This window comes from Mus musculus, chromosome 11 (genome assembly GCF_000001635.26).
Source record: "Mus musculus strain C57BL/6J chromosome 11, GRCm38.p6 C57BL/6J".
Classification (NCBI taxonomy): domain Eukaryota; kingdom Metazoa; phylum Chordata; class Mammalia; order Rodentia; family Muridae; genus Mus; species Mus musculus.
Genome location: NC_000077.6, coordinates 78,701,766 through 78,715,286, shown reverse-complemented (window position 1 = coordinate 78,715,286; position 13,521 = coordinate 78,701,766). Strand labels below are relative to the sequence as shown.

At 43.8% G+C, this 13,521-nt stretch overlaps 1 pseudogene; it reads left to right on the top strand.

Annotated features, from left to right (window-relative positions):
- Positions 1-5,402: 5,402 nt before the first annotated feature.
- On the top strand, positions 5,403-6,525 carry Gm11197 (annotated as a pseudogene).
- The last annotated feature ends 6,996 nt before the right edge of the window (positions 6,526-13,521 follow it).

Below are 13,521 nucleotides of genomic sequence, written 5' to 3'. Positions count from 1 at the left end.
TAAAAGTGAGAATAATAAATAAATATCCCGTGTTTTATGAAGGAGAAAGTAAAATGGGTTTTAGCTACACATTGATAAACTTAGAAAATCCCCAAGAACTCTATAAAAAATGACTAGAATATGTAAATTTAGAAAGACTAAAAAATACAAAGTTAGTATAGAATATAAATGTTTCTATATAGCAGTGATGAATCACTGGAAAATAAGGTCGGAAGACCATTCCACTTGCAATGATATTGAAAAATTTTAAATACTTTATAAATGTAATATAGTATGTTCAACACCCATATGCTAAAAAGCACAAGACATAGATAAGGAAATGAAGTGGTTTTTGTCTTATGGTAAGTAAGGGAATCTAGTGATATAATTCAATGATAGAGGATTTGACTAGCATATTTATTTGATAAAGACCAGGCTGGTCTCAAATTCATAATTTTTCCTGTATCATGAATCTTGCCATTTTCCTGTATCATGAGGTGTGTGCCACTAAGTCCATTGGTTAGGTTATTCCTAAACCTAACCAATGTGGTGAAATCATAGGACAACTAAACTACAGACAACTCTGAGGAAAGAAATCGAGGGGACTTTAGAAGAGGGAAAGGTTTCCCACGACCATGGATTAGAAGAAGTATTGTGAAAATGGCCATCCTACCAAAGGTGTTTATAAACTCAATACAGGGCTGGAGAGATGGCTCAGCGGTTAAGAGCACTGACTGCTCTTCCGAAGGTCCTGAGTTCAAATCCCAGCAACCACATGGTGGCTCACAACCATCCATAATGAGATCTGATGCCCTCTTCTAGGTGTCTGAAGACAGCTACAATGTACTTAGATATAATAATAAAGAAATATTAAAAAAATTAAAAAAAATAAACTCAATACAATCCCAATCAAAATCCCTTTGCCATTCTTCACAGAGTTAGAACAAAACCTTAAAAGTCATATGTAACCACTTTTTGTGAAAAGCCCTGGGAACCAATGCAATCCTGAGCAAAAAGAATTATGCTCGAAGCTGTTACAGGATATTTGATTATTGTACACAGAGAACCTAATTGTTAGCAAAATATAAAAGCTTAGATAGATATTGAGTTTGTTGGATGCAGTTAGGTGTGTCCTGCAGAGAAGCCATTTGGGTGTGCCTCTAAAAGCCTCCATAGATAAGAAAGCAAAAGAATGGAAAGTTTCTGCCCATTTTAGGGCAAGTTGCTTGGGAGAGGTCTTGTGGTCTTTGCTCTAGGACCCTCAGGGGTCATGGGTCATTGGGGGGGGGGGGGGAATCTTGAACTGCCGCATGGTAAAGAGGAAAGGGTTCTGCCACTGTTGGCTTGGAGCTCCCTCCACCTTGACAGTGACTTGGTTCAGGAGCTAGAGAGTTTTTATAGCATGTGGACCTTTGATAGCTCCTGCTCCTTTGGCTCTCTTGGCTTGGAAAAGTCTTCAGGGAAGACGCTGGGTAAGAGGCAGGGCTTTTCTCTTCGGGCTTCCTGGAACCACAGGAAGCATCCAGCAGGACACAGGTAAAACAGTATTCTAGGAAAGAGAGAGCCAAGGAGCCCTCTTGAGTTTGGAGGAGCTCAAGAGAAAGGTAGACTAGCTCAGTAGTATGACGCAGGTAGAGATTTCTAAAGAGCTAGCGGTTTAGTTATAGAATCAGGCTTGTGAATAGATATTTTGTATATACTTAGCTAGCAGGTTTTTACCTCAGTTCCTACCTCCTGTGTTTTTATTGGTATAAATATTAAGTAAAGCAACCAACCAAAGCAAATACTAGACTATAAATCTGAACAGAGAGTTCTCAAAAGAAGTATACAAAAGAATAATAAACAATTATTTAAAGCACTTCATGTCATTAGTCATTAGAAATGCAAATTATAACAATTTCAAGATTTTATTTTACCCCAGAAGATGACTATCATCACAAAAAAAAAAAAAAATCAAAAGACAACAAATGCTGGCAAGGATGTGGGGAAAGAGGGAATTTTAGTTACTGTTGGTGGGAGCATAAACTGGTGGGGACATCATGGAAGCCAGTGGGGAAGTTCTTTAAAATACTAGAGATAGGGCAGGCGTTGTGGCACATACCTTTAATCCCAGCACTTGGAAGGTAGAGGTAAAGTGGATTTCTATGAGTTTGAAGTTAGCCTGGTCTATGTAGTGAGTTCTAGGCCAGCCAGGGCTTCTTAGTGAGACCGTGTCTAAGAAAAGCAACAACAAAACTCACCACCACCACCAATCAACAAAGCAAAATAGCATCAACATGGAGGCTAGGGCCACTCTACGTATGACTCCGCTGTGCTAGTCCCATGCAGACACCCAAAGCACCCGCATCTTACAGCAGAGACTCTAGCTTACCCTTGATCTAATCACAGTAGCTGGGAAATGGAATCTTTCTAGCTGTCGATCAGCTGATCAAATAGATCATGAAAATGTGACACATTTACACATGGTGCACTTCTGTTCACTTGTGTAGAAAAAGGAAATTGTGAAATTTGCAAGTGAATGAAGGAAACTGGAAAAATTATTCTGAGCGAGGTCACTTGGGTTTAGAAAGGCAAATGTTGCGTGTTCTGTCTCATGTGCAGATCCCAGCTTCAAAGCTTTAGAATTGAAGGTTTATCTTGGAATACTTGCAGAAGCTAGGAAATCAGAAAGGGATCATGGGGTGGGGACACTTTAAGGCAATGGGGGATAGTAGGTCACAGGTGAAATGGAAGTAGAGAAAAGGAATGCAGGGGTGGGAAGATTTAAACAGGAATGAGGGTGGGTTGGAGCAGATAAGGGAATGGGAGTGGAAGGGTTAACCAAAATGAAAGGTGTGTAAAAAAGATTTAAAAAAAAATAAAAGAGTTGGAAGGGAGATGTCCCCCATGGCTGGATAAGGTGTGCCTAGAAGCCACAGGTTGTAAAATGCAAATCCCAGTTCCAGATGGGGGATACCTCCTGTAATTTGTTGATAAGGGGACCCCAACAGTAACATCTTGCCGTTTCTCTTGGATGCCCACCAGACCAGATGATAAGCCCCAATTGTTGAAGACATCACTTTGATTGCTAAATAAATAAATAAACAAACCTCATTAAGATTGAGTTGGAAGTTTCTCCCTGCTGGCTAGCTGCCATCGTGCCAGAAGGTGCCGTGTAGACCACTGTGGGGTAAAAAGACATCAGCAATCTTACCCAGCTGTGAACCATACCAACTATTAATACAAGCTGTCCAGGCAAGTTGTGCTGGAAATATGTACCCACAACAGCAACAATGGCATGACTGCTATGGTGGTAACCAGTTGTGCACTCACTCTCTCTGTCTCTCTGTCTCTCTCCTCTCTCTTACCCCCTTCCTCTCCACCCTCCCCTCCCTCTCCCTCCTCCCACAGGATCTTTTTATGTAGTCCTGGCTGTCCTGGAGCTTACTTGAGAGATGAGATTAGCCTTTAACTCACAAAGATCTTCCTGCTCCTACTTCCCAAGTGCTGGGATTAAAGGTATGCACCACTACACCCAGCCTTCTTGAATTTGAGGCTCACTCCACAGAAGGGAATTTATGCCTGGTCAAAACCCCATTAAAGAGGCTGTGGAGGTCACAGACTCTACCTGAAAACTTCTTACTGTTATTTGGATAGAGTGATCTGGCACAAAGTTCCCTTCTAAACATTTGTGTTTACTCCCTGCACAGACATGCTACTCTCAGCCTTAATCTCAGAGGCTTTTCTTTGCCCTGAAGAGTAGTTAGTGAATACAGAGCCCCACGGCTGTCCAAGCTACTGACAATAAAGGGTAGTTGAGTGCCCAGTCCTAAAGAGGATATTTACAAAACTCCCTCTAAAACTTCGGGAACTTCATAGAATTGGGGGCAGGAAGAATGTAAGGGTTGGAAAATGTCAAGAAGAGCTGCAAAATGCAATCTTCTGGACACGATGCATGTATTTCTATCATGAATTCAAGGCAAGTTGCCTGAACTGGGCCTCCATGGGTCTGGGCCTGTCAAGAGCCAGTCATAGCTAGGGGAAGTAGCTCACAAGGCCCCTCCCTGTTAACCCATTGGCTCTGATGGATTTGGCAAGGAATTTGGGGGCTAATTATCTTCAGATATATACTCATGACTCCACCAGATTCTATAGATAATTCCAAACCCCAAGAATCCTGTCTCTGCTGCCCTCACGTGGGGTGACATGCGCATCCTATCAGCCTTTTACATAGTTAATAGGGATCTGAACTCAGGTCCTTGAGTTTGCATAGCAAGCAGTTTACCCATTAAGCTAGCTCCTCCGTTCATGTTGAGACAAGGCCTCTCTATGAAGCTCACTCAGCCATGTGTCCAATTTGTGATCCTTCTGCTTCACCCTCCTCCCAAGTACTTGGATGATAAGTGTTACCAAGTCTAGCTAAAACTATACTGCAACTCTTTTTTTTAATGATTTATTTTTATTTTATGTTCATTGGTGTTTTCCTGCATGTGTGTCTATGTATATGAGGGTGTTGAATAACATGAAACTGGAGTTATAGACCATTGTGAGCTCCCATATATGGGTTCTGGGAATTGAACCAGGTCTTCTGGAAGAGCAGCCAGTGCTCTTAACTGCTGAGCCATCTCTCCAGCCCCATATAATACAACTCTTAAAAGGTCAAAACTGAGAAAATAAACAGGTAAGCCAGCATGCATGCAGACACACACACACACACACACACACACACACACACACACACACACTGCTGCACAGGCATATGAACACTTGCATTCAATTTTTTAAAGAGATGAAGGATTTGAAAGCTTGTCAAAACCCATTGAACAAACCAGACATGGCACTACATGCCCATAGTCCCAGAACTTGAATGTTAAAAGCAAGAAGATCATGAGTTCAAGACCATTCTCAACTAGATAGCAAGTTGGGGTCTACCCTGCACTACATGAGATCCTGTCTCAAAAAGCAAAAGTAAAGATAAAATTTAAAAGTTTTGAAGATTCTTATAAACTCCTAGTTGTGTCTTTGTGCTGGGAACTGTAAAAAAAAAAAAAAAAAGTCCAGCCTCAGACTCTTATAGTGTGTGGTTTATTTGGAAGTGGTCACTCAGAAAGGGAAGTAAAGGAGAAATATCTAGTCAAGTGGAAGCAACCCATTGCTCCAAAATCTGACTGAGTATAGTATTGCTTATAGCTTGAAGGTACCCATGGCAACAGCTTCTTACAAACAACAACAACAACAACAACAAAAACAGGGTAAAAGTGACAGGAAGAACCCATGGGAAGGATAGAGGTAGGACCAGAGGAGCTCATTAGAGACTCCTTCTCAATCTTCATGGGAAAGATAGAGGTAGAGTTCCTGCAAAGGCTGAACTGAAAGACAGAGCAAAAGTTCATACTCGGGAGCTGGGAGTTCAGAGGTCCCAGTCAGACAGTCTCTAGTCCAGGATGGTAAATCAGAGAGAGATGTGTAATGGACACTCATTTATAGGCAACTACATTAAAGAACAGTTGTGCCTTTGTGTGCTGCCCAGCAATTCCTGCTGTAACTTAAAGGGAAACTTATACAATGTCCTGCAGATGAAGAATATCTTCAAATTCCTTGTTGCAGGAGCCCACCTAAGTGGCACCAACCTTGACTTTCAGATGCACTTGTATACCTATACAAGGAAAAATGAAGGCATCTATGTCATAAATCTGAAGAAGACCTGGCAGAGGCTGTTGCTCACAGCTTGGGCTATGGTTGCCATTGAGAACCCTGCTGATGTCAGGGCCATCTCCCCCAGAAACACTAGCAGGAAAACTCTGCTTAAATTTGTGACTGTTGTTGGAGCCACTCCCATTGCCCGCTGCTTCACGCCTGGAATCTTCACTAACAGTTCAAAGCAGCCTTCAGGGAGCCACGGATTCTAGTGGTGACTGGTCCCAGGGTTGATCACCAGCCCCTCACAGAGGTGTCTTTTTGTTTTTGTTTTTGTTTTGTTTTGTTTTTTCGAGACAGGGTTTCTCTGTATAGCCCTGGCTGCCCTGGAACTCACTTTGTAGAACAGGCTGGCCTCGAACTCAGAAATCTGCTTGCCTCTGCCTCCCGAGTGCTGGGATTAAAGGCGTGCGCCACCACAGCCCAGCCATAGAGGTGTCTTATGTCAGCCTGCCCACCATTGCTCTATGTGACACACACTCGCTTCTGCACTACATGGACATTGCCACCCCAGGCAACAATAACAAGGGAGTTCACCCAGTGGATCTGACATAGTGGGTCCTGGCCCAGGGAAATACTGCACGTGGGTGGCACTATCTCTGTGGGCAGCTTGGAAGATTATTCCTGATCTTTACTCTTACAGAGATCCAGAGAAGGAGGAGCAGGCTGCTGCAGAGAAGGCTGTGACCAAGGAGGAATTTCAGCGTGAATGACTATATCAGCTTCTAAGTTCACTGCAGCTCAGCCACAGGTGGCAGACTGGTGTGAGGGTGTGAGGGTGCCCTTTGTACCTTTCACACTGAAGACTGGAATGCCTGGCCAGCCATTGAGGACTAGTCAGCAGTTCCCACAGAACAGGCCACCAAGTGAATTGGAGCCACCACGGAATGGTCCTGGGCTGGCTCTACAGACACTTAAGCAAAGAGGATAAAGGTGGAAAGAAAATAAAGTTCCTAAAAGCTGGTGGTAGGGTGGGGGAGAATATTTGCATATAGGAATAAGAAGACGTGACTGGGAATACTTGTAAGAGACTTGTTTGTAGAAGCTAGGGAAGCCTACAGCTCAAATGGAAAATGCTTTAATGAGGTGAGGTACATTCAGTCTATAGCAAGCTCTCAGTATCTCATCTTTATGACTTACTTAAGAGTTATCTTGTATCTATAAACTGCTAGCTAGTCCTCATCTGAGAGCTTTTTCTGGTCCAGAGCCCTCTGCCCGTGTGCACTGTAGACCAATAGTAATGGGGCATTAATATCTTCCAGAAGCATTCTCAATAAATGTCAAATGGGAGCTGATGGGTAAGTACTCCACACTCCTTCCTGGCAGGGGTCCACACATGTAATGCTTTGCCTCCAAAAGTTCCCACATGGAACTGAGCTCTGGTTACCTACTCTACGAGTTGCTTTTCTATTGCTGTGGTAAAATACCATGACCAAAGCAGCTTATAGAAAGCAGGGTTTACTTGGGCTTACAGCTTCAGGAGGATAAGAGTTCATCACCGTCATGGCAGGAAAGCATGGCAGCCTGCAGGCACGGCAAGCTGAGAACTCATCTCTTTAACCGAAAGCACAAAGCTGAGAGAGGGAGAACAGGAAATGGATCCAAGTCTTCAAACTCTCAAAGCCTGACCCTGGTGACATTCCTCCTAACAAGGCCACACTCCTAAGTCTCTCCAAATGGCATCACCAACTGGGACGTATGGATGTCTTAAAGGCCGTGAGACTATGGGAGCATTGCTCATTCAAACCACCACATCTACAGTGACAGCTTGCTTGATAAAAATATCCTTAATGACTTCCTTCCCTTCTCTCTTCCCTAGTCCTCCGCTCATATTTCCTGGGATTGTAACTGGGTTGGCAGGAATGAAGATATTCTAGAACGACTCTGACCCCTAACAGCTCCAGTAGCCATGAAGATCAAGAGGGTTTTTTTTTTTTCTTAAGTAGCAAACTCTAGATTTTTTTATTAAAAAAAAAATTGGGGGATTTTTTTAGCCGGACATAATGTTGCATGCTTTGAATCCTAACATTCAGAAGCCAGAGGCAGGTGGAGATCTATATATACAGGGAGTTCCTCACTAGGCAGGGCTACACTGGGAAATGCTGCCCCCCCCAAAAAATTGTTGAGTTGTATTTATTGATTTGAGGGCTTATGTAGACCAGGCTATCCTTGAACTTGTTGTCTAGCTGTGGATGACCTTGGACTCCTGATCCTCCTCCATCCCTCTTCTAAGTGCTGGGACTTCTGCACGTGTGACTCTTCTCAGCTCAAATGTTAGGATTTTTAGAAACAAAAATAAAGTCACAAATAACGTGCTCATTTTTACTTTGGTGGTGCTGGGATCAAACCTATGACCCTGTGCATGCTGGGCAAACACTCTACCACCAAGTCACACTTCCAGCCTTGCTTTGGGAAGAAAGTTTAAATCACAAGCCCATTGCATATGAAGCCCTGGCTTTGAACCCCCAGCCCTGTCCTCCACACACACCAAAAGCAAGTTTGATATATTTTATGACACGATAGGAAAACTTGGTTTAAGAACTGATCCTGAACCGGGCATGGTGGCGCACGCCTTTAATCCCAGCACTCAGAAGGCAGAGGCAGGCGAATCTCTGTGATCCACAAAGAGAGGTCAAGGATAGCCAGGGCTATTACACAGAGAAACCCTGCCTTGCCCTCTCCCAACCCTACCCCCCAAAAGAGATGGACTCTGCACACTAGGGACATAGGGACACAGGACATTTAAAATAGGAGCCCAGTCTCTGCTTTTGGGGAGTTCTCAGAGTTTCAATAACAACAGATGTTTACCCATGAGAGCACGTGACAAAGAACAGGGCAGATGTAAGTAGAGGAATTAAGGGAGCCCAGAGGTCAGGTCTGGCCTGCCACATGTAGAAGAAAGCTTCATCTACCCTTCTGCCTCATGCAGATTTAGGGACACTTCTTTAAGAACGAGCAAAGAGCCATTAACTGAGCTGAAGGCACACTGAATTAGGCAAACTGGGTCTGGAAAGATGGCTCTGTGGTTAAGAGTAGATAGACACTGTTCTTGCAGAGGACCTGAATTAGTTCCCAGCACTTGCATCGGGGGATTCAGACCCACTTCTCTGAACACTCAGTAACACTAGCGCCATGGGATCTGATGCCCTTTTCTTATCTCTACAGGCACCTGCACTCTGGTGCACACACACATAGACCTATAAATACATGCAATTAAAATGAAATATGTTTTAAAAAGGAAGCAAATCAATACTTGCCACCCAATCAGAATAAAGTCTGTTTTAATAAGAAGATTATGGCCTGTAGTAAGAATTTAGTGGTTTCAGTACTCCTAGGAATTTCTGGTTAGACAATTATATTCATGTGATGACCCTGGAGACCCCATTTCCTGTCAGCCTTCCTTCTGCATCCAACCACATGCCTGTCCTCTGAGATCATGGCCACCAAGCAGCTTTCTGTAGATGACTTCTTTCCATGGAGGCTTGCTAGCAGGAAATCTGTACCAGTTAGAGGAGGCAAAGATTACAATATTGCTGCTATTGTGAGGCACATAAGGAACCTGGAAGCTTATTGTGTGCCTGCTTAGCCTGGTGGCCTCCATCTTTGTTATACATTATAATTCTGATGCTTGTATTACACCTCACATCTATTAAATGCAGAGAGAAGGGTAACAGGCTGCAGTGTGCTGAAGCCACTCTTGAGCACCCAGTGTATACACCTGAAGCCACTCTAGAGTACCCAGTGTATACACCTGAAGCCACTCTAGAGCACCTAGCATATACACCTCGATTCCCAGATGAAAAGACAGATCTATAGGATATTTCTTGTATTACATAAAGAACATCTCTCATTTTATTGGTTTGTCTAATATTTGTGAGCTATTGTTTTGTTTATTAAGATTTAAGGCTGACTGTGGAGGATCATAACTATAATCTCTGTTCTTAGGAGGTAGAGGTAAGAGGATCTTGAGTTCAAAGTCAGCCTAGGCCACATAACAAAAGCTTGTTTAAAAAAAAGGGGGGGGGGCTGGCGAGATGGCTCAGGGGTTAAGAACACCGACTGCTCTTCTGAAGGTCCTGAGTTCAAATCCCAGCAACCACATGGTGGCTCACAACCATCCGTAATGAGATCTGATGCCCTCTTCTGGTGTGTCTGAAGACAGCTACAGTGTACTCACATATAACAATAAATAAATCTTTAAAAAAACAAACACACAAAGAAAAGGGGCTGGGGAGCTGGCGAGATGGCTCAGTGGTTAAGAGCACACTGACTGCAGAAAAGAAAAAAGACTTAAGAAGTCAAAGTAATAGTGGACATCTACAAAGGCTAAGCATAATGACTTTATTTGTTATTGCTTATTATCACTAATATTGTTGTTTTACAGTGCTGGAGCTCAAGCGCAGAGTCTCCCATCTGCTAGGCAAGCTATGCTACTGCAGAGACACATCCTTGGCCCATTATGATGATTTTAGAGTATATTTTAAAACTACTTTTCACAACTAACTTTAATTTTTTTTTGGGTGTGTCTGTGTATGTGTGTGTGTGTGTGTGTGTGTGTGTGTCTACTTGTGGGTGTGCGTGCTCACATGCATGTATGTGTGTGGGTCAAAAAAAAAAAACCAAAAAACTGATGCCGGGCATGGTGACACACGCCTTTAATCCCAGCACTCAGGAGGCAGAGGCAGGCGGATTTCTGAGTTTGAGGCCAGCCTGGTCTACAGAGTGAGTTCCAGGACAGCCAAGGCTATACAGAGAAACCCTGTCTCAAAAAAACAAAAAAACAAAAACAAAAAAACAAAAAAAAAAAACGAAAGAAAGAAAGAAAGAAAGAAAGAAAGAAAGAAAGAAAGAAAAGGAAAGGAAAGGAAAGGAAAGGAAAAGAAAAGAAAAGAAAAGAAAAGAAAAGAAAAGAAAAGAAAAGAAAAGAAAAGAAAAGAAAAGAAAAAGAAGACATCCCATATCTCCCTTAGTCTCTCTTTACCTTGGAGTTTGAGATGGGACTTGTCACTTACTGCAGAACTCCTTCACTGGGTAGACAGGCTGGCCAGCAAGTCTCCGGAATCCACCTGTCTCCCTCCAGTGAGTGCTGGGGTTGCAGGTACTCGGACCACCACCTCCAGCTTTTATCTGGGTTCTGGTGATCCATGAGCTCCTTGTGAGCGTTACGCACTAAGCCATCTCCTCAACTTTAAAGTCACTTTAAAACCGGGCATGGTAGTGCATACCTGTTATCTCATCACTTGACAGGTGAAGTCAGAAGGATCAGAAGTTCAGGCCAGTCTTGGCTGCATAGATTGCAGTCAGCCTGGGCAAAATGAGACTCCACCTCAAAAACCAAACCAAGCCAAAGCGAAAATAGAACAAACCAAACAAAAGTAACGTTAACTAACAACATTTATGATCTCTGATTTACCTAAAAAGAAACTGTAGGGGATCGGCTGATGCATGTGATCAGGGCTAAATAGTAGAGAGAGGTAAGATGAGGCCAAGGGCCTCAGACACACGCAGAGGGGATTGTCCTGGGACTTAGAGGCTGTGTGACTAAGGCAGATGAAGGGTTAGCTGTGGTTGCAAAGAAGGCCCAGGCAGCAATGATCTGGAACTTGTTTGGTCTCTCCCTGTCCCCAGCACATTGTTATGAACCAGTCTCCATCTTTGGTCCTAGTTACTATTATCTCCTGATCTTGTGCTGTGTTCCATCCCTGCCTCCATCCATATCTCTCCTGTCAATCAGAAAATCTTCCTTGGATCTCTGTGGCTTTTCTTCTAGAGCCTTCTGTATCTGACCCTGGACCCACCCTTTGTCTTGCAGCACTGCCAAATGTCTCACAGGTCTGCACCCTTGCTCACACTCCAGTGTCTCCAGCTTTATTTTGGTAGCGACAGCTTTATCACCCTGTCACAAAGCTGATGGAAGACCTGAACATAATAAGAGAATGGATAAGGGAGACGAGGAGAAGTGTATTTTTGTTTTGTTTTTTTTTTTTTTTTTGAGACAGGGTTTCTCTGTGTATTCTTGGCTGTCCTGGAACTCACTTTGTAGACCAGGCTGTCCTCGAACTCAGAAATTTGCCTGCCTCTGCCTCCCAAGTGCTGGGATTAAAGGCATGCGCCACAATGCCCAGCGAGAAGTGTTTACAAGTGACTAAAATCTAACTATCACCTTTCATCCCCAGAGCCAACTCCCCAAACACAGCCAAGAGTCCTAGAGATAGAGACGGCTGTGGGAAATGTCGAGTCAGTGAGGGGGAGCGATGAGGCAGGAGGCTGCCTATATTGAGTCAGACACTGATGTCACTAAATAATCTCCATCTTGTGTTCTTCACCACACAGACGAGGAAACCAAAGTTCAAAAGTGTTATTACACCCGTGGTCACATGGCTAGAAAAAAATGCCACAGCATATGATTCCAGTCAAGGCTGCAGACTCACCATGTAAATTCTTCAAGTAAAGGGACAGATTTAGAGAGCCTAATAGCAGAGAACATCTTCCTGAGGGATCTGTGAGTACAACTTGGGAGGCAGAAGGATATAAGCCTGGACTTAATGGAAGTAGGACCCAGAAGGGGTGAGGCTGCCAAGGTCCCAGGTGGTCCTACCTGACCACCAATGAGGGCTCTGAGCAAAAGTGCTAACATTGCATGTATCTGGTAAGGAAGGCTGCTCTGCTTCAAAGCGAAATCCCTTTCTGGATGTTCTTTCCTTTACCCCCGTTATTCTGTGGCTTTGTTTCCCTACTGACTATTCCTTCCAACTGTGGCACACAGTGGAAAGGATGGTGGTATGATGGGAGCTAGTGAGTCCCAGCTGTCACCCACTAGCTGTATGAGCTTCCCTGAGGCTCCCCAAGTCTGCTTCTCTATTTGCAGAATGGATGTATTGGTGATGTGTTATACGGGATAAGTGATGTTGAGCACCTAGCACTGTGGAGAGGGGAGAGCTCTCTTTGCTGTTCCCTAGTTTCCCAGAGCCTGGCCCATGCTGTACAAAGAGGCTGCAGACAGCTCTTAAGGAGAGCCAGTTCTTAGAAGAAAGGGAAGATCATCTCCCACTTCCTGCACATTATATTCCTGCTTATGCATTCTGATGTCCTGCTTGCTTTTTTGGGCTCTAAGTGCTATCCTGCTGACTCACTTCCGACTTCTCCTCGTTCATCATGCTCAGCTCCTGAAAATGGAATAGGATGGAAAGGGCCGGAAACTGTACTGTCTGGTGAGATGTTTAAGGGGACAGGCACCCTATGTGGATAGAATGCTGGGAGTATGAGCTGAGCAGAGCCCACAGCATGATTCTCATCTGACTTGTGATACTTGACCTTGGATTGTAATACTAATACTAACCATCCCACTTACAGCTACTGATGAGGAGCCGAGAGGCTCCGGGCTATGTACTTTCTGTGGATCGCCTCTTTGATCACCACGGATGAAGAAGTCGGGGGAGGGCAGAGCAAAATTTCAACCCCATGGTCTAGATTTGTGCTGTCTAATGAAGTAGCTGCTAGCTACATGTGGCTAATGAGCACTTGAAGATAACTAATGTATGAAAGGTGACTAGAAGAAGGAAGGACTTGAACCTGAAAGGGGGGGGGAGAGGGAAGGGAGAGGGGAAAGGGAGAGGGAGAGAGGAGGTATGCTATCCCCATATAGTCTGAGCTGCTCTGGAACTTCTCATGTAGTCCAGGGTGGCCTAATCCCAGTGATCCTTCTGGCTCAGATCCCTGAACATCTAGGATTACAGACACGTGTCACCTGAAACTGAACTTTTAACTCAACTGAGTGTTGTATGTGAGTGAAAATACTAGATTTCACAGCTCTCGAATCATATATGTGTGTATCCCTTTTCAAATTTTGATCACATATTAAAGTTA